Genomic DNA, 25,725 nt, shown 5'->3' with positions numbered 1-25,725 from the left:
AGGTCATAAAATGATTGGCAGTTCTCTAAAGAAGAAGCTTGTGGCCATGCAGCCATGAACCACATTCCAGATCATTCTTGCTGTAGTAAAGAAAACATTGTCCTCAACTCTAAACTCCATAGGTGGCTCTTTACCTGACTAAGCCTACTGCCCAAGAAGCTTGTTATTGCTACATTCCTAACCTACAGAAAATATTCCTTCCAGTCTCCATTTATTGCTTCTAATGATTTTAATGGCTATGTATCAATAGAAGAGTCTGTGTAAGTGTGAGCCTGCTCTAGCTAGTAAGAGATCTGAGAAAATGAGTATTTGGAAATTTTAGATTTGGATTTAGATTTGTGGCATTTGCCTCCTACCAAAACTTTTTAAGTAATAAACTTATCAAATAATTAAGAGATTTAGATGTTGTCTAGCCAAAGAACACTATAGTTTGATTTTTTTCTTTCTGTTCATTATACTGAAATATAACACTCTTATGGACCACCCCCTTCTGCCAGGATAGATCAGGTACCTTTCTTTTTCTTTTTCTTTTTTTATTTTATTTTTTCTTTTATTCATATGTGCATACAATATTTAGGTCATTTCTCCCCCCTTCCCCATGCCCCCTCCCTTAACCCCACCCCCTCCCTTACCCCCCCACCTCTTTACCAGGCAGAAACTATTTTGTCCTTATCTCTAATTTTGTTGAAGAGAGAGTATAAGCAATAATAGGAAGGACAAAGGGTTTTTGCTAGTTGAGATAAGGATAGCTATACAGGGAGTTTACTTGCATTGCTTTCCTGTACATATGTGTTACATTCTAAATTAATTCTTCTTGAACTAACCTTTTCTCTAGTTCCTGGTCCCCTTCTCCTATTGTCCTCTGTCATTTTAAAGTATCTGCATTAGTTTCTCTGCATTGAGGGCAACAAATGCTATCTAGTTTTTTGGGTGTCTTATCTATCCTCACCCCTCCTTTGTGTGCTCTCTCTTTATCATGTGATCAGAGTCCAATCCCCTTGTTGTGTTTGCCTTTGATCTAATGTCCACATATGAGGGAGAACATATTATTTTTGGTCTTTTGGGCCAGGCTAACCTCACTCAGAATGATGTTCTCCAGTTCCATCCATTTACTTGCAAATGATAAGATTTCATTCTTCTTCCTGGCTAAGTAAAATTTCATTGTGTATAAATACCACATTTTCTTAACCATTTGTCAGTAGTGGGGCATCTTGGCTGTTTCCATAACTTGGCTATTGTGAATAGTGCTGCAATAAACATGGGTGTGCAAGTGCCTCTGGAGTAACCTGTGTCACATTATTTTGGGTATATCCCCAAGAGTGGTATTGCTGGATCATATGGTAGATCTATGTTTAGATTTTTAAGAAGCCTCCAAATTTTTTTCCAGAGTGGTTGTACTATTTTGCATTCCCACCAGCAGTGTATAAGGGTTCCTTTTTTCCTGCATCCTCGCCAACAATCAGGTATCTTTCTAATGTACTTTCACAATGTTATATATCTTTCATAGTATTAACACTATTGTTATGAAATTAATAATTGTGTAAATCATTGTTTTCTGTTTGCCTTTTCCTGTTAGAATATAAGATTTAGGAAGACAATTACTGTGTCTAACTTAATCAAACATTTTAATCTTCAGATTAGGTATATAGAAGATGCTTAGTGAACATGCTTTAATGAATGAATGATGCATTGAAAACCCATAAGTCTTCATAATGATTTTCAAGCAGTGTTGTCAGTAATTCAATGTATTCATGCATATATGATAATAAAATACAAAGTGCCCATTTCTTTTGTTGAAAAACTAGAGATATTGAAAAACCCTATGTGTATTAAATTTTCATTAACAATGTACGTTAAGATTTCAATTGAGCATGCATATAAATAATTGTGCTAGTTTTTTACTTGTACCTTATTATTGTAAAGTTTTCAAGTCAAAACTCTCGCACACCTTTCTCCACTTGCATTTTCAAACTATGTTATCCAAGTCTCATACTTCCCTTAATTTCCAAAATTATCTTGTCTATTTATCCTTTTCTTGGCTATCATTTTGTCTAGGCTTCTGAAAGCCTTTGCATTGTTTTATGAGTGACAACCTTCATTCTTAGCCACAGATGAGTTTTTGCTATTCTTTACAGAGAATACTTGGAAGATTGCATTTTAATATAGACTACAGTTATGTGGATCACATGTTTTTCAGAGAAATCTTGCCATAATTGTGGATTTCATTCCTAACCGAGGGCTAAACAACATATACAATAAATAAAACCATTAATATACAACCACTGTAAATGTTTGTAATCATACAAGTAGGAAAAGTATCTTCCAAACACTGTAAAGTAAGCTTAATTACCAAAAGGACCCCAATATATAGTAAAAAAAGGCAAAGGGGCTTACAATTGAAATTTAATATATTTAAAACCAATATATTTGCCACTGAATTGACAGTTTTATGGTATGAGTGGATTAAATGAGTTTTGTTTTCTTGTCATTCTGTTTTAATTATTCTTGTCTCTTTTCCATGTCTTCACTTCTCTCTCACCTTATCCTTGGAAAGGGTTTAATTATTCAATAAGCATTTGTTGATGCATTCTCTGCAAGTTGCTAAAATGCAGTGGAGTAAATCATACTCTTTATTATTCTTCATGGGGCTTATGATCAAAGATAGAGGCATTGGCATTTGGTGTTATTGAAAGGTGTCTGTGGACTGAACAAATTGGGACTAAGCAACACATGGAACAAGATGAATGAGGCAAAAAAAAAAAAAAAAAAAAAAGAGATGGAGAGTAGCTTACTAAACTCCTGAGCTTTTCATCAAAGTTATGGTAGCACTCGTTTGTTTGGAAATTATTTGTCTTTCTTTTTACAAAATGGATGCAACATTTCTCTAAACTGAATGCCTTGATCCATCAATCACCACATCTGGCTCAGGTCTATCTTCCACACCATGCTCTCTGCCTGGAATGCTCTCCTGGCCTGCTTCTGCTGTCACATCAAAGAGTATTTGAAAATTTCCAAATTCAGGTCATTTTACTTCTTTCAACTAGAGCAACAGGCTGAGTCTCCAGATTACTCTTCTTTGTACCATATCCTCTAAACTGCTTGTATACATTTGTATAAATTTTAAGCACTTATAGTTCTTGGAAGCAAACTACTACCACAATTTAATTTGCTTGTTATAGGTTTGCTTGTCTCAGGCTGCTGCCAAATGTGTTCAGGAGCATTAGCAACTTGCAATACCATCATCATTTATAAGTCAAAAACTCAACTAAGTGATGATTACATGAAAATTACAACAGTCAACATAGTGTATCCCTCCTTAATACATATGATCCAGTCAGCTATAAAATAGCATGTTAGTGCACAGCTTTGTACTTCTACTATTCTTAATTTTTTGCTCACATATACATGAGCTACATAAAAGTCTAGCAAAAAGAGAACTGAGTAATAAACCTAAGACTAGTTCTGTAGAAGCCCAGTCTTCTGACCTTGTGAAGATACTCTTCTCTTGTGAATGGAATATTGGTTTTCTCCGATATAAAACAGGTATACTCATACCTGCTTTAGCAGGATTATTAAGTGCATACAAAAATTTTCTTGAAATGCAAAATGAAAGGTGTGTAATGGTTATTGAACCAGATAAAAAGCCGCATTCTTGACAGTAGAATATGTTTAACACGGTATTGATGTGCATACATTTCCTGCAGCTGGATGACATCATCTTTACAAGAGGGAAAAGACTGAAGCTGGCTGTGTAGTTTTCTCCTTGGCAGATGTTGCTCTGTGATACACATTGTTCCATTGGGAAAGCCTCAGAAGACTGGATGCTCATTTTAACTTTAGTGTGTAAGATACCAGGACAAAAAAAATAGCTGCCTAAAAGAAATATTCTAAATCTTTTGGACTTCATTTCTGCAATTTTTGATTTGTCCTTGCTAAAATTTGTATGATATTGTAATAAAAGTTAAAAAATCATTTAAATAAATAATTTGTAGAAAATAGCACTGATTTAATGCAGTTACATTCAAGATTTTTCTTCAATTTTGTTTACCATTGAAAAAGAGAAAAAATAAAATTCACAACCATTTAAAGAATAGCTGCTTATCAAAGATCGCAGAATTGCAAAGGAATTTTTACAAAATGAATTTAATTTGCACGAATAAATTAATCATTTCCTCACTCTAGTGATGAACTCAAAGTAATAAATACATAATTCTAATTTTCTGCATAAGGATACTAAAGTAGAAAGGTTATTACATGCTGTAGGCTGTTCTGAAAATCAATGTCTGCATAGGGGAAAAAAACCCTGGCATCTGAGCTTCTGAGAATGAAATAAAGTTACTTATTATTATTAGCCTTTTTTTTTCTACTTAGGGCTTTAGTCTATCTTAGGTTTACTTCACTGTACTTATTATCTGCATTCTCCTGGAGCCATTTTCCTTCCAAATAATATTTACATAAGAAAATATAAATACTATTTGAGTGTAAATAATGCTTAACATGACAAAGCAAATCTCATTGGCACGTGTCATCATGCACATCGATCGCTCATTACATAATATCTGATCACATCACCAATAGTAACAGAACAGTAATAGAAGAGGCAGGGAGTTGTTGATGTTGTTATTTCTCTATTTGATAGGCCATCAAAGTACTAGCTTCCTGAAAGCTGCCTAACAGTCATTTCTACTTTGCTTTTTTAGTTCTGTTCCGCTCAGGCAGGTTGCTCTTTAACTCGGTTTTGGAGGATGATGGCTATTTCAATGCAGTGAGTAGTGGAACTCCTGCTGCATCTGATTCACCTGGTGTGCCTGCTCTCAGAGTTGGGTGTTTTGCCAACAGGCAGTTGGGGAATCGATCACACAGCTGTTGAACATGGATAACAAGAGAGCCTGCTACATTCTATGCCATCTCAGTCAGCATTTTCAGGATTATTACATATTTAAATGCTGGTGTACATATCTGTCAGAAAGTGTGCTTCAGTGAATTGTGAAAAAACATTTGTTATGCTTTTTGCTATTAATTGAATATAGTTTATAACAGTGCTGGCCATCCCTACTCTGGTTATATATACCTCTCTTATCACTCAAACATTTAACTTGATACATTGAGCAACAGTAATAGCATTGGGTAAATATTCCCTACTGGTCTAATTATCTGAAAACATATGTTATGAAATGGAATGACTTATTTTCTTAACAGGATTTGACACACCAGCTACTCTAACCAGATTTGTATTATTACAAGCAAGAAGAAAGAAAGCAATAAAAATAAGTGAAAGCTGAAAATGAAAGCTTCCTTGTAGGTCAAATGAGGTGAGGAGAAAATTTTTATTATGTTTTAGTCCATTAAGCAAACAGTCTCTCTATTAGTGCATGGTAAACTGAATCTGGGCTATGAAAACCAGCCTTAGAGACAGATTAATTCATGAAGAAAGGATCTAAAGGAATTTGCATGACCATACTAACCCAGTTCATTTAGATTTCAAGAAACAGAAGTTTCATACATGAAAAGGGATATGTAAAGAATAGAGAGGATGAGAAAATAAGAAAATAAAACATTAAAAGGACTCAAAGTGAAAACAGAAAAGAAATGGATCTAGACTTGAAAGACAGTATAGAGTATGAACATAGAAAAATTTGGGGTTCTTTAAGAGTTGCTAGGAAAATCTGTTAGGGAGAACAGAAGGCCCCTGAGCATGTCCTAAATAGATTTATTTAAAAAAGCCTAATGCTTTCTCTAGATTGAGTGCTGGCAATGTTAGTTGTTCAGTTAATACTGCTATGACAGTGAGGCTATGGTGTTATTTAGTTCTCAAGTGGATGAGGCATCTGTGTAGTATGTGTCCTTTTAAAATATTTTACAAAAATGTTGCGGTTATTATACAAATTATATTTATGGCAGGAAAATTAGAATAAGCAGAGGAATAAAGAGAAAAATTTGCCCCCTCATTCTGAGATATTCAATGTTAGTTTCTTAGATGATTGCAAATTCTCATCTTCCTTTTACAGATACATTTTCACACATAAAAAACATGTTGGACATTACACGTGTTTAATAACAATGATTTTCAGTTGTTTTAGACATTTTTAAGCATCTGAACTTATTTTGTTTTATGTTTTCATCTTACATGATTAATATAACCTTTCTCCAGCTTGATTTCATCAATGTCATTGATTTTCACACAAAATTTACTGAATACAAAATTCCACTAACAAATAACACAGACTATGTATCTGCTGTCACGAAGCTTCTAGTGTAGACAGATAATAAACAAATAAAAAACAATTTAAAAAACCCTCTGAAAAATACTTTAGTTCAGAGTGTTATCATTGTGAAAAACAAAACAAAAGGAGACAATGTGATAGAAAGCTATAGTACTGGAAGGGAGTTGTAACAATATTTATTTGGTGCTGTATTGGGAATTCTGTAAGTAAAATAATTAGAATGATTTCTGAAGTATGGAAAAGCCTGTAAAAATGTAACAGTATGACGAGGATTATAAGAGTAATGCATCATGACTGTACCCAAATTGTAATATCATGAAGCTGCTGGACTTGTTCTCCAGGCTCCTCCTGTCCCTGCCCCATGTGGATGTCTTCTAGTGCATGCTTTCTCTTTCCTGCCAAATTTCTTATTTTAAAGCATTATCAATTTTATTATCTTTTATTTACTCTATTAATTTCTGAAGGATTAAAAATAATTATGTCAACATTATGCAGTGATACTGTAAGCGATTTAAAAAACTTATTTTGTGTGCTGAGTAAAAGCCACTGAATTATTATAAACTGTAAAATTATAATCATTATAACTTAGAGTTTTAAGTAAAGTAGACACATAGTTGAATTAAGCAATTGTCAGAAGTGTCCAGGGAAAAACTCTCCTACACTAACTATTGCCTCCCTTCAGTCCTGTAGCCCAGAGAGAGCTGCTTACAATTTTTCCCATATTTTCATTTTCATGATATTTACCTTTTTGTTTCCTTCAAATATTCTTATACTACTCTTCATCAGTTTTACAAATTTATTAGTGATACTTGTTTGCATAATTAAGGATCAACTCTTTGTAGTTTGACCTTTCTCCATATATCCTCCCTGCCCCCTTCTTAACATGGCTGTATCACAGTTCTTCCTTCCTTCCTTCCTTCCTCCTTCTGTTCATTCCTCTCTTTATGTTTTTCAGCACTGGGAGTGTGTATTGGAGTTTGAATCCAGGGCCTTGCACGTTGCTAGGAAAGTGTTCCACCACTTGAGTCATACCCTTATCAAAAAGAGATTACATTTTTTTCTTAATCTTTTCTTGTGTAATTTTTTATTTTCTTAGAATTGTCTTTTTTCAGCCTGGTGCTGGTGACTCATGCCTGTAATCCTAACTACTCAGAAGGCTGAGATCAGAAGAATCACAGTTTAAGGTCCGCCTTTCTAACGCATTTTTAGAATGCTTTTTAAAATGTTTTTTAAAAACTGCCTGGTCTTCCGAGATGTTATGTCAATGCAGTCAGGCATAAATTATTGTTTTTTTCTCTCTTCCTCTTTTCAGGGAATTCTGTGAGTTCTTTTAATTAAGAGACTCCAATCCTTCGATTTTAGGTAAATTTATAACTTAGTATTCTCATAATTCCCTTCTCTTAATTTATTTTCTATTCTTCCTTTCTTGTTCTCCATTTACAAGATGTTAAATCACTCTTGGTGCTTCGATTTCCTATTTTTTCTCTTTTATTTATCTTTTCTGCTTTTCATTCTACTATTTGGGAAATACTAACTTGATTGTCAAGCCATCATTTTGATTTTTTTAAAAATTGCAAATACATATACACGTACATGTATAGATTTATGTATTTAATAGAAGCTTTTGTCTTTTACTTGGTCTCATAATAACATCCTGTTCTTTCTTTGAGGATGTACTATTTTCTGTTGTCTCTGAGAATATGCAGTTTTGTTTGGTAACCTCCTATCTTCTTCATGTATTTTTAAATGTTTCTTCCATATTTTTATTTTTATGTTTTTCTTTCAGACTACTGTTATTGAAGCACACATAACAATTTGTGTAAGGCAAAGAAGGACATTTATTTTGAGCAAACTGACATCACTTTTGTTGTATATTCAGTCATTCAACTACTGGTAGAGAGATTTCTCTAGAAGCAAGAAAACATATTACAGACTTTCTGGCACATATTACATGCCTCTTCCCTGGATCCAGAAATGATCTCATAATACCAAAATCATGTCATTCTGTCAGAGTTTGTGTACTTAGAGAAGCACTACAATCAGATATTCTATCTGTCCACAGGAGTTGGAGGCAGTAATATGGTCAAAGGGTGAATCTGTCACTTAGCTTGTGCTTTAACTCAGTCCCCAAGAACTCGGGGTAATGTAAAACTGACCTATGGCCAAGCCATTAGTGCTTGGACATTATAAAGCTAAAGAAGACTTCAGTAGTGGTTTCCATATTGACAGGCAGTACTTTGGGTGTGACAGGATTTAGTGTTACATGTTTTCTAGCTATGTAAAATTGATAACCACTGTAGAGGTATTGGCAGGCAACCACATTAGAGATTCCTGTGGTTTTGGCAGTGACACGAAACATCACCACAATGTGTCAGAGCAGAAAAGGAGAAGAACAAACTTCCTCTGGCTTGCTAAGAAGACTAGTCCATGGAGCATTAAGGAGTTGTCCTATGAGGATTCCAAGATCTATTTGGGATGCATATTAATCCTAGAGGTATTACTGAGTGTGGTGGTCGCAGGGGACTTGTTAGCACTCTAGGATGGTGGGTTTGGGTACAGATGGGGAAATGCTATGCTTCTTTGTGACTATTATTGTAATCCTTTTGTTTTTCCCTCTTAGAAGGAGATTTCATTTATATATATTTTCATTAAATAGATTGTTGTTCCTATTCAGAGCCCATTTAGAGGAAATGAGTTGTAATTTTTTCTTTTTAACATCAAGTGCTTCACAATTACAGAAGAACTTGCTCTTCTGGCATGAACTATCTTATTTTCAAAGACCTACATTCTCCTCATCTTCATTCACTATTTCCATAGACCTTGGCAGCTTGTTATGAGATATATTCTGATATCTGAATGTTTAACATCACACACACACACACACACACACACACGACCAGATTTGGAGAATATTTTTTGTTGGGTATTCAGCAACATATTGGCTTTTGTAGGCCTAACCACTAGAAACACAAAGATTATGGTTGGCATTCTATCTGCAGAGCGGATCTAAAGTATTTTTTTGGTGGTACTGGGGTTTTGAACTCAGGGAGGCTTGTGCTTGTGAGGCAGGTGCTCTATCATTTAAGCCACAGTCCTAGGTAAATTACTGTTAATGTTTGAAGTCTCCTAGGGTGGGAGTCATATGCTTGGTTACCTCATATGCTTGATTATGACTTAGTATAGGGTACATGAAAGTGTAACTTGTGCTCATATGTTGAAGGAGTCTAAGACCTTGACTTCTAATGTTTTCATGTTCTGAGTCTGAACTTGGGGATTTTCTGCCTTCCTGCAACTTTTCTCAACATGTACATTCTTGCTGACTGAGAAATGGATGCTCAGTCAGCAACCATTCAATTTTTCCTCTTTAGTGAAATCAAATATGACTATTTCATGAGAACTTTGATAAAATAATACTGTCAGAAAAATCAAGGGGTCATATCCAATTTTCACTCTTCCATCTTCTTCCAACTCATCACATACTTCCATTCCCTATCAATTAATTACCTATTACCACTTATTTTAATAGTGCAATAGTTCAAGTGTTTCCTGCTATCACAGGCCCTGCTACAGCAGTTTATTGCAATAAACTCCTTAGCTGTTTCTCCACTGCCATTGCTTACTTTCTATGGCCCATATGATGTAGTAATCAAATACTATTCTTACCAAATATTCAATAGTTACCATTTTTAATTTCATGCAGAATGGAGTTCAAATAACTCAGTGTATTTAAAGCCGTAACAATTTAGACACAAATAAAATTTTTGGGTATTGTTTTCTCACTCTCCTCTCTTTCATCACCCCCTAAAGACTAAAAACTATTTACTTTTTCTTCTCCAAATTTGGTGAAAATAATTTTGAACTAAAAGAACGTTGGTGTGTTTGCTAATAATCTATGTATCTTTCAAGAACAAGCACAAATGATCTGCCACGTAAGAACTGCTCCCACCTGACCTGTAGCTACTATTTATCTATTGTCACACCACTTGAAATGGTGTGGTAGATTAGATGCTATTTGCTAGTTATGGAGACTGACTCTCCTATGTCTCACTAGTAAGTGAATCCCTAAAGGTATGAGCAACATCTCATGTATCAGATATAACCCTACTGTGCCTGAAAAATATTTAAAATAGATTCTTGGCAAATACCTATTAAGGTAAATTTTTTTAACTTTCCATAATTTTATTTTTAAAAATGGATCTTAATTATATTAAGTTGCAGCTTTGTGATATACTTTTAATTTCAAACTTATTTTAAGGGAAACATTTTTTTAAATTATTTTGCTGGGTGGGAGTACATCGTGGCATTTACAAAAGTTCTTACAATGTATCAAATCATGCTTGAATTCACCCCCTCCACTGCTCTACTTTATCCCTCCCCACTCCCCCCATTCCTGGAATAGTTTCAATAGGTATCATCTTAAGTGAAGTTAACCAAGCTCAGAAGGATGTTCTCTCTTGTATGTGGAATATAGATCTAATACAAATGCAGCAGTATAATAAAAAAAACTGGGCACACTGAGGGGAGATCACATAAGGGGAGAGTAAACGAAGGAAACTAAGAAGAAGAATATGGTTAATATACTCTCTATACAACAATGAATATAGAATTCTTTAACCAGCTGAAACCACCATGAGAAAGGATTGCCTGCAAACCCTGGCAACCACTTTCCTACCATCTTCATACGCATATTTCAAAATATCAAGTGGTTTATTTTATGTATATTTAATTTTTATATATCAATGATATACCAACAAAACTGTTTTCATCATTTATCATCTTGCAGCCTCTTATCTTCTTTTTTTCTTATTCACACTGGGCTTCTCATGAATTTCCTGGAGAGACACCTGTGTCATAGCTTACTTGATTCTACAGACCAACATCTAGGAACCATTTTACAATAGTTAGGTAAACTATCGTACTATAGTGTTAGGATGAACAAAAGGAAGCCATGTTAGGATCGGATTCTCCACCCTTGCAGGCAGCTTACTGGAAACACCCCACCACCCATTGGAAGAACCACATCTTGCCTCAAGGAAATGACAAGCTGCCACCTCACCAGGGGGGCCAGAGCTGAGCAACTTATATACTTTATTACCACTTATTCCCTCTAGCTTCCCTAGCAATCATTAACTCCGCTTCACTCCGGAAAAATTTAATCGCCCACCAAAATTTCCCCTCCAGACCACTTCTCTATATGAATTCCAAGTCTAAAAGCAGCTGTGGGCTCCAGCTCTAGCTCTCTTGATGGAGACCCTCTGCAGGCTTTCTTCTGGAATAAATCCTGTGCTGGTGTTTGAGGCTTCTCCTGCCTATCTACTCTGTGTCTCTTCAGTCTAACAGTTCATTCTCAGGAGGTCTCAGGAGGTTTCCTTTGAGTTTTTGAGAGGGCCAAGTCTCAGGAGTTACTCTATTCTTCAAATGTCTTTAAGTGCTGAGAGAGAGAGAGAGAGAGTGAGAGAGAGAGAGAAAGACAGAGAGAGACAGATCTCCTTGCTTCACAATTATTTATCATCTACTTATTTAAAATTACTATAATAAGAATGTAATTAGTTACCCTAAAAAAGGGGAAAATAAGGGTGGGAAATTGTTGATCATGGGTACTAAATTCAGTTGGGTAGGACCAGGAATTTCTTGTGTATTATATAGTAGGGTGATTATAGATAATGATAATGTACTGTAGATTTTAAGAAGCTAGAAAAAAGTGTATTAAAAGTTCTCATCACAAAGAAATAATAACGATTTGAGGAGAAAAATACATTTAACCTGTCTCAAACATTACAAAATGTATTGTTATCATGTGACCCCATTAATATGTAAAGTTTTTGTATTATTATGTATCAGTTAAAATAAATTTAATGAAGTAAAAATCAAATTAATTAATTGTCAAAATGTTATGTCATCACTCTGCTGTGTGCTAGTGATAAGCATGTTTGCATTTCACTGTCTCTGAAACATCCATGCATCATCTCTCCCTCTTGTGGGTATGCATGGCCATAGGCCCTCTTGTTGTGATCTGTTTTTAATTTTGTGAGATGTGCAGCTGTACTGTATGCCTTGAATTGCTGAGTCTGAAATGTAATGTTTGTCTAAGAGTGAAAGAATATAGACAAAAAATTAGACAAAGTGAAGCACTGTATAGAAAATTGAAAATGTCAGACTAGACCCCAGTTGCCCATATTTGAATGGAAAGAAAAAACGTCTCTTCTATTCTTTCACTATCGAAATCATTGGGCTCTTGACATATTTTGCCATTACCTATAAAAAAGAGGATCCACGAAAGAAGAGCATATGATTTTTTAAGCCTTCCAACTCTAACTCTCTTACATGTTCTCAAATGGGTATTTTTAGATTATCTTGACACTTTGAAGATCAGGGAGAAGAAAATTTGAGAACTGATGCTTATTTTATTCTCTTTTTGGGGCACTCACCTTGTCACCTCAGACTAAGTTCTCACCTCTGAGCTCCTTCAGCATTATATGACATTTCTCTGTTCCAGCAGTTTTTACTAATGTATTAGTTTCCTAGAGCTGTTACAATGAATCACCACAAATTTAGTGGCTGGAACAACACAAATATATTATTTTGATAGTTCTGTAGGATAGAAATCCAACACTGATCTCACTGGCTGAAATCAAGGCACCAATAAAGCTGAGTTCCATTCTGGAAGCTCTATGGGAAATGTCTGTTTCCTTATCCTTTCCAACATCTGGAGGTCAAATACAGTCCTTGGATTGAGGCCTCTTTTCTTCATCTTTGTATCAGTCTGTGCCTTTCCTCTTCCAGTGCCTGACTTGCATCTTTAGCTCCCTCCTCTTACTTTTAAGGGACCTTGTGATTACATGAAGCCCACTGGGTTAACTAAACTAATCTCTCTTTATTAGGTCAGTTTATTAGCTGTGTTAATCCTATTTGTAACCTCAACTCCTTTTTGAAATCTAATCTATTCATAAATCATAGAAATTAGAACAGAGATGTCTTTTAAGAGCCATCATTCTCTCTGGCACAATGAATATTGGAATCATTAATTTACTTGTCTGCATTTTCTATGAGAATATGAAGTCTTAGGAAACAGGTCCCTCATTCTCATCAAGGCCTCATCTCATCCTCAAGTACAGTACACGATTCATGTTTTTTTTCTTTGTTAGTGAGTGATTGTTGAATAAGATGAAGTATGATCTTCCATAGAAAAATGAAAAGGAAATATGTGAAGAGCAGCACAAGACTTTGCAGTGGAGGAGCTAGATATATGCAATCTTGGAACAAGTGCAGCATTGTTCTAGACATTTTTTTAAAGTTTGAATTTATAAAAACAGATGAGTGTAAATTAAATGTTACAAACTCTGGAATGTAGGCCATAATATATCATTTTAGAAGGAAAAGCAATTTATGCTTAGCTTATTATAACTACTAAATAGATAATCCAACAAAAGCAATTTCCTAACCTTTAAAAAGGAACAAAAGTGATTAAGGAAATAGATTTTAAATTTAAAAGTTACTTGGTATGGCTTTAAAGGTTCTCCCCCTTGTCATTGCTAGGTTCAGCAGTCTGTATATTTCAGGATTTGGGAAAGGATTTCTGGATGTTTATGCAGAGATTTCAAAATCTCTGAACTGGAGGAAATAAAATGATGACTCCAACTCTTAGAATAACTATATAATATATATTCTCTTTTGTTAGCAGATGTGAATTGTAGCAAAAGGATTTCATTGTGATATTCCTATACCTGCACACAATGTACTCATATCAAAGCCATTCCATCTATTGTGCTTTCTTACCATACTATCTCCTTTTAGGAGTTTTTAGTGGTTTTCTTCATGCTTATGTATATTTATTAGACATATATTACTCTTTATATATAATTACGTGTAATTACATACATGCATGCACATACACACACACACATAGCATACCCCATCACGTTCCTCTTTCCACTTCTCCCCTCCAATTGGTTTCTCCTCAGTCTCCATTTACAATCATCATTATTATTATTATTACTGTTATTTAGTTCTAAATTCTACATATGGGAAAAACATGAAATATGTGTCTTTCTAAGCTGATTTTACCTTGCTTAATGTGATGATTTCTACTTCCATCCATTTTCTTAAACATTACATAGTTTAATTCTTTATGACTGAAAAATGCTCTGTTGTGTACATAGAGCACATTTTCTTTACTTTTTCATTGATTTTTGGACATGTAGGCCGATTCTATAGCTTGGATGTTTGAATAGTGCTATAGTAAACATGGATGTGCAGGTATCTCTATTGTATGTTGACTTACATTACTTCAACTGTATGCCCAAGAGTTGAATAGCAAGATTGTATTGTAGTTCTAGTTTTAGTTTTTTGAGGAAAAATAAGTATGGAGATACTTGTTTCCCTAATGGTTGCAGTAATTTACATTCCCAGCAGCAGTATATAAGGGTTTATTTTCTCCTACAACCATATCAGCCTATGTTGTCATTTGCCTTTTTGAGGATAGCCATTCTGACTGGGGTAACATTTTTTAAAATTTTTTTATTCATTTATTCACATGTGCATACATTGTTTGGGCCATTCCTCCCTCCTGCCCCCCGACCCCCTGCCTGTCCTCACCACCCCCTTGCTTCCATGCAGAACCTGTTCTGCCTTTATCTCTAATTTTGTTGAAGAGAAGACATAATCAATAATAAGAAAGACAAAGCATTTTTGCTAGTTGAAATAAGGATAGCTTTACAGAGAGAGTCCTAGCATTGCTTCTATGTACAAATGTGTTGCATCCCAAGTTGATCTATCTACAACTGACATTTGCACAAGTTCCTGATCCCCTTCTTACATTGATCTCTGTCACTTTAAGATTCCTATATTAGTTCCTATGCAGTGAGGACATCAAATATTTTCATGGTTTGCATTTCTTACCTATCTTCATACCTCCTGTATGTGTTCTCCCCTTATCATGTGACCCAAGTCCAACCACATTGCTGTATTTACCCTAGATCTAAGGTCCAAATATGAGGGAGAACATATGATTTTTGGTCTTCTGAGTCTGGCTAACCTTGTTAAAAATGATGTTCTCTAGGTCCATCCATTTACTTGCTAATGATAAGATTTCATTCTTCTTCATGGCTGAGTAAAATTCCATTGTGTATAAATACCACATTTTCTTAATCCATTTGGCAGTAGTGGGGCATCTTGACTGTTTCCATAACTTGGCTATTGTGAATAGCACTGAAATAAACACGGGTGTGCAGGTGCCTCTGGAGTAACCTGTGTTGCATTCCTTTGGGTATATCCCCAGGAATGGGATTGCTGGATCATATGGCAGATCTATGTTTACATTTTTTAAGAAGCCTCTAAATTTTTTTTCCAGAGTGGTTGCACTAGCTTGCATTCCCACTAGCAGTGTACGAGGGTTCCTTTTTCCCCACATGCTCACCAACACCTGTTGTTAGTGGTGTTTTTGATGATGGCTATTTTAACAGGGGTGAGGTGGAATCTTAGTGTGGTTTTGATTTGCATTTCCTTTATGGCTAGAGATGGTGAGCATTCATCTCTAGCCATCCCATCCCTGGGATGCAGCCAACTTGCTTGTGGTGAATGATCTTTCTGATATGTTGTTGGATTTGGTTTGCCATTATTTTTTTGAGGATTTTTTCATTGATATTCATTAAGGAGATTGGCCTATATTTCCCCTTTTTGGAGGAGTCTTTGTTTGGTTTTGGGATGAGTGTAATACTGGCTTCATAAAATGAGTTAGGCAGTATTTTATGGAACAGTTTAAGGAAGGTTGGTATTAGTTCCTCTTTAAAGGTCTGATAGAATTCAGCTGAGAATCCATCAGGTCCTGGACTTTTCTTTTTTTGGGAGACTCTTTATCCTGGTTCAATTTTATTTTGTGTTATACAGCTATTCAGGTCATTAATATCCTCTTGATTCAATTTTGGATGGTCATAAGTATCTAGAAATCTGTCCATTTCATCAAGATTTTCAAATTTATTAGAACATGGTTCTCAAAGTAGTGTCTGAGGATTCCTGGATTTCCATGGTGTTTGTTGTTATCTCCCCTTTTGCATTTTCTGATTTTACTGATTTAGGTTTTTTCTCTCCTCATTTTAGTCAGGTTTGCCAGGGATCTGTCAATCTTATTTATTTTTTCAAATAATTACCTTTTTATTTCATTGATTCTTTGTATTTTTTTTTGTTTCTATTTCATTGATTTCAGCCCTATGTTTATTATTTCTCTCCTTCTGCTTATTTTGGGATTTGCTTGTTCTTGTTTTTCTAGGAGTTTGAGATGTAGCATTAGGTCATTGATTTGAGATATATACTTATGGCTATAAACTTTCCTCTTAGGACAGCCTTAACTGTGTCCCATAGGTTCTGGTAGGTCATGTTTTCATTTTCATTAACTTCCAGGAAATTTTAGTTTCCTCTTTTATTTCATTAATAACCTATTGATCATTGAGCAATGTACTGCTCATTGATTTCTAGTTTTAATGCATTGTGATCAGATAGAATGCATGGGATTATTTCTGTTTTCTGAGGCTTGCTTTGTGCTCTAAGATATGATCAATTTTGGAGAAGGTTCCATGGGCTGCTGAGAACAATGTATATTGTGCAGAAGTTGGATGAAATTTTCTGTAGACATCAGATAGGTCCATTTGATATATGGTCTGATTTACTTCTAGAATTTCTTTATTGAGTTTTTGTTTGGATGACCTACCTATTGGTGATTGTGGGGTATTAAGGTCTCCCACTACCACTGTGTTGGAGTTTATATATGTTTTTAGGTCCTTCAGAGTATGTTTGATGAAATTGGGTGCATTGACGTTGGGTGCATGTAGGTTAATAATTGTTATTTCCTTTTGGTGTATTTCCCCTTTTATTACTATGGAGTGTCCTTTATCACATTGATCAATGTAAGTTTGAAGTCTACTTTGTCCAAGGTAAATATTGCTACTCCTACTTGTTTTTGGGAGCTGTTGGCTTGGTTAATATTCTTCCAGCCTTTCACCCTAAGCCAGTGCTTGTTTATGTCAATGAGATGGGTCTCCTGTAAGCAAGAGATTATTGGATCTTCCTTTTTAATCCAGTTTGCCAAACCTTGTCTTTTGATGTGGGAATTTAATCCGTTAACATTCAGTGTTAGTATTGATAGGTATGTGGTGATTCCTGTCATTTAGTTGTTTTTGTTGTTCAAGGGTTTGATGTGTGTAGCTGAATCAATGCTACTCTCTACTTTCTTGTCTTTTCTTCTCCTGTGGTTTGGTACTTCTGTCCTTTCATGGTTTTGTTTGCTTTCATTTTCTGTGTGCAGAATTCTTGGAGAATCTTATGTAGTGGTGGCTTGGTTGTCATATATTGTTTTAGTATCTGCTTATCATGGAAGACTTTTATTGCTTCATCTATTTTGGATGATAGTTTTGCTGGGTAGAGTATCCTAGGGTTGAAGTTATTTTCATTCAGTGGCCAGAATGCCTTACTCCATACTCTTCTTGCTTTTAAGGTTTCAGTTGAGAAATCTGCTGTGATTTTGATGAGCTTACCTTTGTATGTTATTTGTTTTTTCTCTCTTACAGCCTTCAATATTCTTTCTCTATTTGCTGTGCTTGTTGTTTTAATGATAATATGTCGTGGGGTAGTTCTATTTTGGTCAAGTCTGTTTGGTGTCCTGGAGGCTTCCTGAACCTGAATGGGCATAGTTTTCTCTAGATTTGGGAAATTTTCTGTTATTGTTTTGTTGAATATATTATGAATTCCTTTTGCTTGCATCTCTCTCCTTCTTTAATGTCCATGATTCTCAGGTTTGGTCTTTTGATGTAGTTGGTAAGTTCTTGCATATTCCTTTCACAGGTCTTGAGTTGTTTTACTAATAGCTTTTCAGTTTTTCCTTGAAAATTTCCATTTTATCTTCATGTTCTTAAATTCTGTCTTCTGCTTGTTCTAGTCTGCTGGAGTGGCCTTCCATTGTTTTGTGTTTCTGTTTCATTCTTTTTCTGAGATTTTCCTTGTCATGGGTCACTTCCTCTTTAATATTGTCTATTTTTGTCTTTAACTCATTTATTTCTCTATTTATAGTGGTCTCTGTTTCACTTTGGTGTTTATTTAGTGCTCCTATGATTTTATTTATTTATTCATGTGTCTTCTTGTATTCTTTATTTTTGGTGTCTTGAAATTTCTTGAGTGTCTCTTGTACATTTTGGTTAACCATGTCTAGTATCATCTCCATGAAATTCTCAGTGATTACTTGCAGGAGATCTTCTTTAAGGGTGTTCTTGTGGACATCTTTGGGGTCCTTGGTGTCATTTATCTTTGTTTTGTTGGAGTCCAGACCTGGGTATCCATTTTCTTCATTTCCCTCTGAATCCTGTATTAAATTATTTGGGGAGGGGGTTTCCATCCCTTTTTCTTCTTCCCCTCATTCCTGCTGGTATTTTGTAACTGTTCTTGAGAGGCTAGTTGGTGGTTTCAGTCACCTGTTTTCTTTCCCTTGGTTAAATTTTATTTTGTGGCTGTATTGGATTTTTAGGTAATTGTGTGTGTGCTGTTTCTGTCCCTGGTTTGGGTGTAATTTAGTATTAACTAATTCACAGTGATAAAACAAAACAAAAATTAAAAAAAACCAACAACCAAAAAAAAAAAAAAAACCAACCAACCAACCAAACAAAAAACCCGAAGAAATCAATGGGGACAGGTGAACAAATAAACAAGAAAGGTTCAGGATCAACTGAATTTCAGTCTTAGTTTAAGTTCTGGTATTACTTCTCCAGTATCCAGTCCTGGTGTTGATATTTAATCAGAAGCTCTGTTTTAGTCTTGCCAGTTGGTTGGCCTGTGGGTAGTGTTTTTTTTTTTTTTTCTCTTCTGTCGTTCAGCAGCTCCTGATTGGTCAGCTTCTTGCCCAGTGAAGTGTGGCAGCTCTGAAGTCTACTAGTTGTCCTGCTTTGCAGTTGGCTTATCTCTGTGCTTGTTTACTAGAGGCTTGTGTCTTTACCTTGACCCCCTTTCCCTGGGGCAAGGGTAAGATCAGTGATGCATCAGTTGACTGCTACTGTTAGCGTGCTGTGATGGTTTGCTATTTGTTCCTCAAAGCTGTAGAGCCATCAGACAGTGAGTGCCCAGCATCTGAGTCCTGTAGTGTTCTGCCTTTGCTCATTTCCTACTTTAGGCAGAGGCCTATCACCCATCTGCTGGTGGCCCTCCTGCCATTTGTTTACTGATGGTTCCTGTGAGTTCAGCTCCTTGCTCCTCCCCCATTCTCCGAAGCACTTTCAGCAACCCCCGCCCCTCCACTGTGTGCTAGTTTTCAGTTCTGTTGTTTATTCAGTTTTTTTTTTCACGGGGGGAATCAGTCTTTTGGGGGTGGGGGTGCTGTTTTATCCCAGGGGTGGCTGAAGGATACTGCATGATGCTTGGCTCTCACATGTTTGGTCTGTTGAAGTTCTCCCAAGCATGTTTGGAGCTGGTGGCCGGCAGCTGGTGGCTGGTGGCCGGCAGCATCATGGCATGGGGATGGTGGCCTACCTGTTCTCTCAGGGTATTGTGGCATGGAGACGCCTTCCATGGGCTAAGGATTCTGGGTGCCAAAGTTTCAACTCTCCCTGGTGCTTCACATCTGAAAAGCATGGCTCCAGTGTCTCAGCAAGGTCTCTGATTCACAGAGCTCACACTGTCTGCATCTGGATCCCAGTTGTCATTTTGGATCTCCTCTGACTGGGTAGCTTTGAGTTTATCAAATGCATGGCTGTACTGTAGAATATTCATGGAGGAAAATGAAAAAGTAATGAACTCTAAAAATACCTAAACAATGAAAACACAGTTAAGCTCAAAATTGTTTACAAGATAAAGGAGGAATTCAAATTTCAGTTTTTATATCCCTCACAATAGCAGATCTTATGGAGTCAACAAATTTCTACATTTTTCCATTATAAGATGAATCACTTATATTTGGATATTCAAAAACAGATTTCATTAAGTACCATCCTACAGATGATTCTTAGTTTGCTCAGACAGCAGAGCAGAAGGATTGAGAAGGTGACTAAGGAGAGAGACTATTTGCAATCTAATTTTAATTCTGTTATTTTATATTTTTGTGACCTTGGGCAAATTTATTTTTCATTTCTTTGTCTACATAGACTTATCTATAGAAGAAGGTAATAGTACCTTCCAGGTAGAGTTATTTATTTATTTATTTATTTGTGGTACTGGAGTTTGAACTCAGGGCCTATACCTTGACTCACTCCAATAGCCCTTTTTTGGTGATGGGTTTTTTGGAGATTGAGTCTCACAAACTACTTGCCCAGGCTGGCTTCAAACCATGATCCTCTTGATCTCTGCCTTGTGGGTAGCTAGGATTACAGACAACAGCCACTGGTGCCCAGCTATAAAGAGTTATTTTGAGGACTAAGTGTGCTAATACATGAACACCCTTCATGTATAGATATATACATGAGTATATATGAGTCTCATAGGAGACATGCTCTCTGTGTTTTGGAAGACAAACTAGTAGAATCAAATGTCAGGTATGAAATGTGCCAGCTTTGTACCCTGCATGTAGACACAATATCACCATACTTAGATGCTACCATTTAGGTTGCTGGCTAGTAGTCCATAATAGAATAATACAGCATGGTGGGATTACTCAATCACTTACCTTATTCATGAAAAGAAATTTAACAACATATTCTTTTATTTGTCCTTAAAGCATTCCTTTTATGATACAATAAATTAACACTAAATAATTCTATGCACACTAAGACCAATTCACTAATTCTAAATATGAAACTAGATTAAAATTCATTATGATTGCCTTTTTAAAAACTTGTCATGAGATTTAAAAGAGTTGTAAAAACTTTGTAATTCATATGACATTTGAAGTGGCATCTGACTACAAGCCACCTATGTAATTTCTTCCTACTTTTTAGTAAAAATCTGTGAAAATAAAAATGGATAAAGAAAATATCTAATAACAGTGAAAGTAAGAGCTATAGCCAAATGACAATTGTTATGTTTTGTATTTGAAGTGTCCCCCCAAAGTACTTATGTTGAAGACTTGGTTCCCAACTGGTGGATTGATCATTGAGAGGTGATTGGATCATGAGGGCACTAACATCATCAATGTTTAATTTTTAGGTGAGTTCATATTAAGTGGGCTATTAAGAAATGGGACCTGGATGGAAGAATTAGGTCATTTTAGAATGTCATAGGAGGATACTTCTTGCCCTGGCCCCTTCTGGTCTTTTTTGCCTTCTGGCCACCTAGAGGTGAGCAGTTTGCTCTCCCAAGCCCACCTCACCATGATGTTCTGCCTCACCACAGGCCCAGAAACAGGGAGCCAAGTGACCATGAGCAATGAAAAATACCACAAAATTATTTGCTCTTTTAAACTGTTTCTCATAGGTATTTGTCATAGCAATGAAAAGTCTAATTAACACAAAAATTTCTAGATAGCCTGACGAAGATGAAGTTGGCTTAGAAAAAATGATTTTTTCCTCCACACCTAGGAAAAAAGAAGAAAAATATTATTTTGAATAAACATGTGTGTATTTTATGTATATATTGATAACACTATGCACAAATATACATATATAAGAACAGATCCATGCAAGAGGTGTTTTTCAAAAGCATTTTTGAAAAGCCAATACAGTTAGATTTGCTCAATTCCAGATCTCATTTAAAAAATTCAGTAGTGCATTTGCTGTACATAGTTTTGCACATGGAAATTTTTAGTCACAAATTCTAAATGCTTTGGTGTCAACTCTTCAGTGGTATAATTCAATGTTTAATAACAATCTCTCAAATAAATAAATGCCCTGATTTGTAGCATTTGATGATTTCTGTATTTCATTATGGCAAATCTCAAGCTACCAAGATGACATGATGGAATATTAACTATCACCATTTGAGTGACAGAGTCTGCAGATGTTTTAGCTTTCAATCTTTGAACTGTCCCAGCTGATACTAAGCAGAACCAGATTTTTCCAAATTCTACTCAAATTGCAGATTCATGAATCAGGTAAATATCGCGATAGCTTCAGACAATGAGAACATCCCACTAGTTTAAATAGTCTTCATGGGGCTATTTCTTACTCATATTTATGACCATAGAACTTAATGCAGAGCTTGCCACTGGGTAGGTATTGAATGTTTTCTGATTCAATAGCAAAGAGAGATGAATTCTCTTGATTTAAAAAAAAGGTAAGTATAAATAATTTTATAGTCTTATTCAAGCATCCCAAGATACTTTAACTGAAAGTATCAAGATACTTTTACTGAGCTGTTTCTTTAACATGGTTCAGTAATCAGGGGTAGAAAATGTATACACTGAAAGCACAAAGGGAAAGATAAATACTGGAAAATACTTCAGGGAAAGATAAATACTGGAAAATATTTCAGGACTAGCATGTTACATCATTAGTCATTATTGTGATTTATGTGTTATACACTTGCAATTAATAATGTCTCATATATGTAAGAAATAAAATAAATCAATTTTTTGCTTTTTTTTTTGGTTACACAGAGAGAAACTGATACAGCATCACTTTGAGGTTCAAGTTGTTTTATTAGTTTGAAGGTAATTTTTGTCCTTTCTGAATTAAGAAAGGTGAATAAATTAGGGTTAAAAGTATGTATCAACATCTAATTTTCATAAATATCACCAGGTTTTTCTCCAAGGGATTTTTACACATATAAACCCCTATCAGCAATGCATTAATAAGTTACAAAACCCAATTTTTAAATAGCTGCCAATCTGTTAATGAAAAATGGTATCTCTGAGGTTTAATTTGCATCTGTCATATTGAGAGTAAGGTTGAATATATTTTCATGGATTTAAGAGTGAACTGTAGCCCCTTTTTCTAACCAACATGTTAATATACTTTGTCAATTTTTCTGTTGGCACTTTTCAATTAATAGCTTAGTGTTCTTTGCCATTTGTATTATTAGGTGAGAACCTACAAGGCTTTCATTGCCTTTTTGCTCCACTTACCATTATTTTGCTATACAGAAGTATTTTATTTTTAATAATTTAATATAGACACATTTTCCCATTTTAAAATGACTTCTAGGGCTGTCAGAGTGACTCAAGTGGAAGATCACTTGCCTACCAAGCTTCAGACTCTGAATTCAAACCCAAGTATCAAAAAAATGACTTCTAAATTTGTATATATATATACTAGAGTGATAACAATGGTGTTTTCACATGGACAAAGAGGCAAATATTGATTTAGAGGAGGAATGGGATGTGGACATTTTCCCTCTAAACCTTCATTTTTTTTTGATTTTTAAACTGTACTAATTATTTAAATAGCTACTTTAAATTTGCATTTTTTCCCACTTATAAGAGATGAACCTCCTCTCCCAATTTGTTCATAATTTGGAAAGAAACAGTACCTTTAGGAGAGATGAATACTAAAGATCTGAATTATATAATCAATTTACATTAGGGCATTTTAAATAAACAGACAACATTCTATGAAGTTTATATTGGTGAAATGATATACCTAACATAGGTTTAAAAACATGTGCTATTTGTTTTATTTTAAACATCTTCTCTTTAAATGATTTAGATATGAAATAATGATTCAGGCAGTTTTAAATAACAGAATAAATAATATAGAGTCAAGCTTAGAGAAACATAGGAGTTTTCTTTTTCTTTTTTTCCCCTTTATTGTTGTGCTAGGTGGGGGTACATTATGGTATTTACAAAGATTCTTACAATGTATCAAATATATCATACTTGAATTCACCCCATTCACTGCTATCTTTTATCCTTCCTCCCCTGATTCCTGGAACAGTTTCAACAGGTATCATTTTTGCATTTACATGCATGTGTACATATGTTTTGTGCTGTATTCACCCTCCAATCCTCCTTCCCCACCACTTCCCCCCTCCTACTGGTGACATTTCTCTCCCCTCCCCCTTGCAGGATATGTTCTGCCCTCCTCTTCTCTGATTTTGTAGAAGAGAAAAGATAAAAAGAGCAACATGATGTTTTTGCTTGTTTGAGATAAAGATAGTTACACAGGGAGTTTCCTTGTGATATTCCATATATATATGAATCACAACACCAATTAATTACAACACCAATAAACTACAACACATATCTCCTCTAATCCTCTTCATGCTACCCCAGCTCCCTTACCATGGTGGCTCCAGCCAATTTAAGATTTCTATATCCATTTCTGGACAGAAAGCACATCAACGACATTGAAGTTCTGAGTTTCCTTCCCTTGCCCTATCCCTCACGTGTTTGACCTCCGCTTAGTGTGACCAGCATCCCATAATATTGCTGCATTTGTTTTAGGTCTATATTCCACATATGAGAGAGAACATATGGCTTTTGGCCTTCTGAGCCTGGCTAACTTCACTTAAGATGATGTTCTGTTCCATCCATTTACCTGCGAATGACAAAATTTCATTCTTCTTTGTGGTTGAGTAAAATTCCATTGTGTATAAAAACCACGTTTTCTTAATGCATTCATCAGTAGGGGGGCTGTTTCCATAGCTTAGATATTGTGAGTAGTGTTGCAATAAACATGGGTGTGTAGGTGTTCTTATAGTAATCTGAGTCACAGTCCTTTAGGTATATCCCTAGGAGTGGTAATGCTGGATCCTATGGCAGGTCTATTTTTAGTTTTTTAAGGAGCCTCCATATTGTTTTCTGTAGTGGTTGTACTAGCTTACATTTCCACCAGCAGTGTATGAAGGTTTCTTTTTCCCTATATCCTCACCAATATTTGTTGTTGTTTGTATCATTGTTGTTCTAACAGGAATGAGGTAGAATCTTAACATGGTTTTGATTTACATTTCCTTTATGGCCAAAGATCATGAGCATTTTTTCTTTCTTTTTTGTTTTTTTAGCTATTTGGACTTCTTTCTTTGAAAAGGCTCTATTCAGTTCATTTGCCCATTTCTTCATTGGGTAATTGATTTTTTGGGAGTTTAGTTTTTTGAGCTTCCTGTATATTCTGGTTATCATTTCCTTGTTTGATGTATAGATGGCAATGATTTTCTACTATTCTGTGGGTAGACTTTTCTTTTCTTTTTTTTTTTTTTAAGTTAATGGTCTTTTTATTGGAAAAAAAAAGACTAGCATTTATAACTAGGAATGGATGTAAATTATAATTTCTTGAACAGCAATGTTGATGGTTGTGCTGAAGTCCACAGCCACAGCCTACTCTGCTGGCTCCAAGTCTGGTTCAGAAGATTTTAAAAACAGAGTCCAAAGATGCTCCCTTGGTAAAGATTTCTTATTAAAAATTTGTGTGATTGGTGACAGCCTGACACCCATTTCACTCTAGTACAGTGCAGACAATGCTAACAACCAAGATACTTGGATATGCCACCAGGGTGTGTCATTGTCATCATGGGTCAGAGCACATGGAAGTACAAGAGGACCATCCCTACTACTGGGGCTACATCTCAAGCTTACCCTTCACCCATTTTCTGCACATCATCCTGAGGTAAACCAATTTTAAATGTATTTGTTTTCAGTATACCAGCTATGACAATTTATACTAAC

Source organism: Castor canadensis, chromosome 8, assembly GCF_047511655.1.
Source record: "Castor canadensis chromosome 8, mCasCan1.hap1v2, whole genome shotgun sequence".
In the NCBI taxonomy this organism is placed as follows: domain Eukaryota; kingdom Metazoa; phylum Chordata; class Mammalia; order Rodentia; family Castoridae; genus Castor; species Castor canadensis.
The sequence above is the reverse complement of the archived record's forward strand: the minus strand, read 5'-3'. Positions refer to the sequence as shown.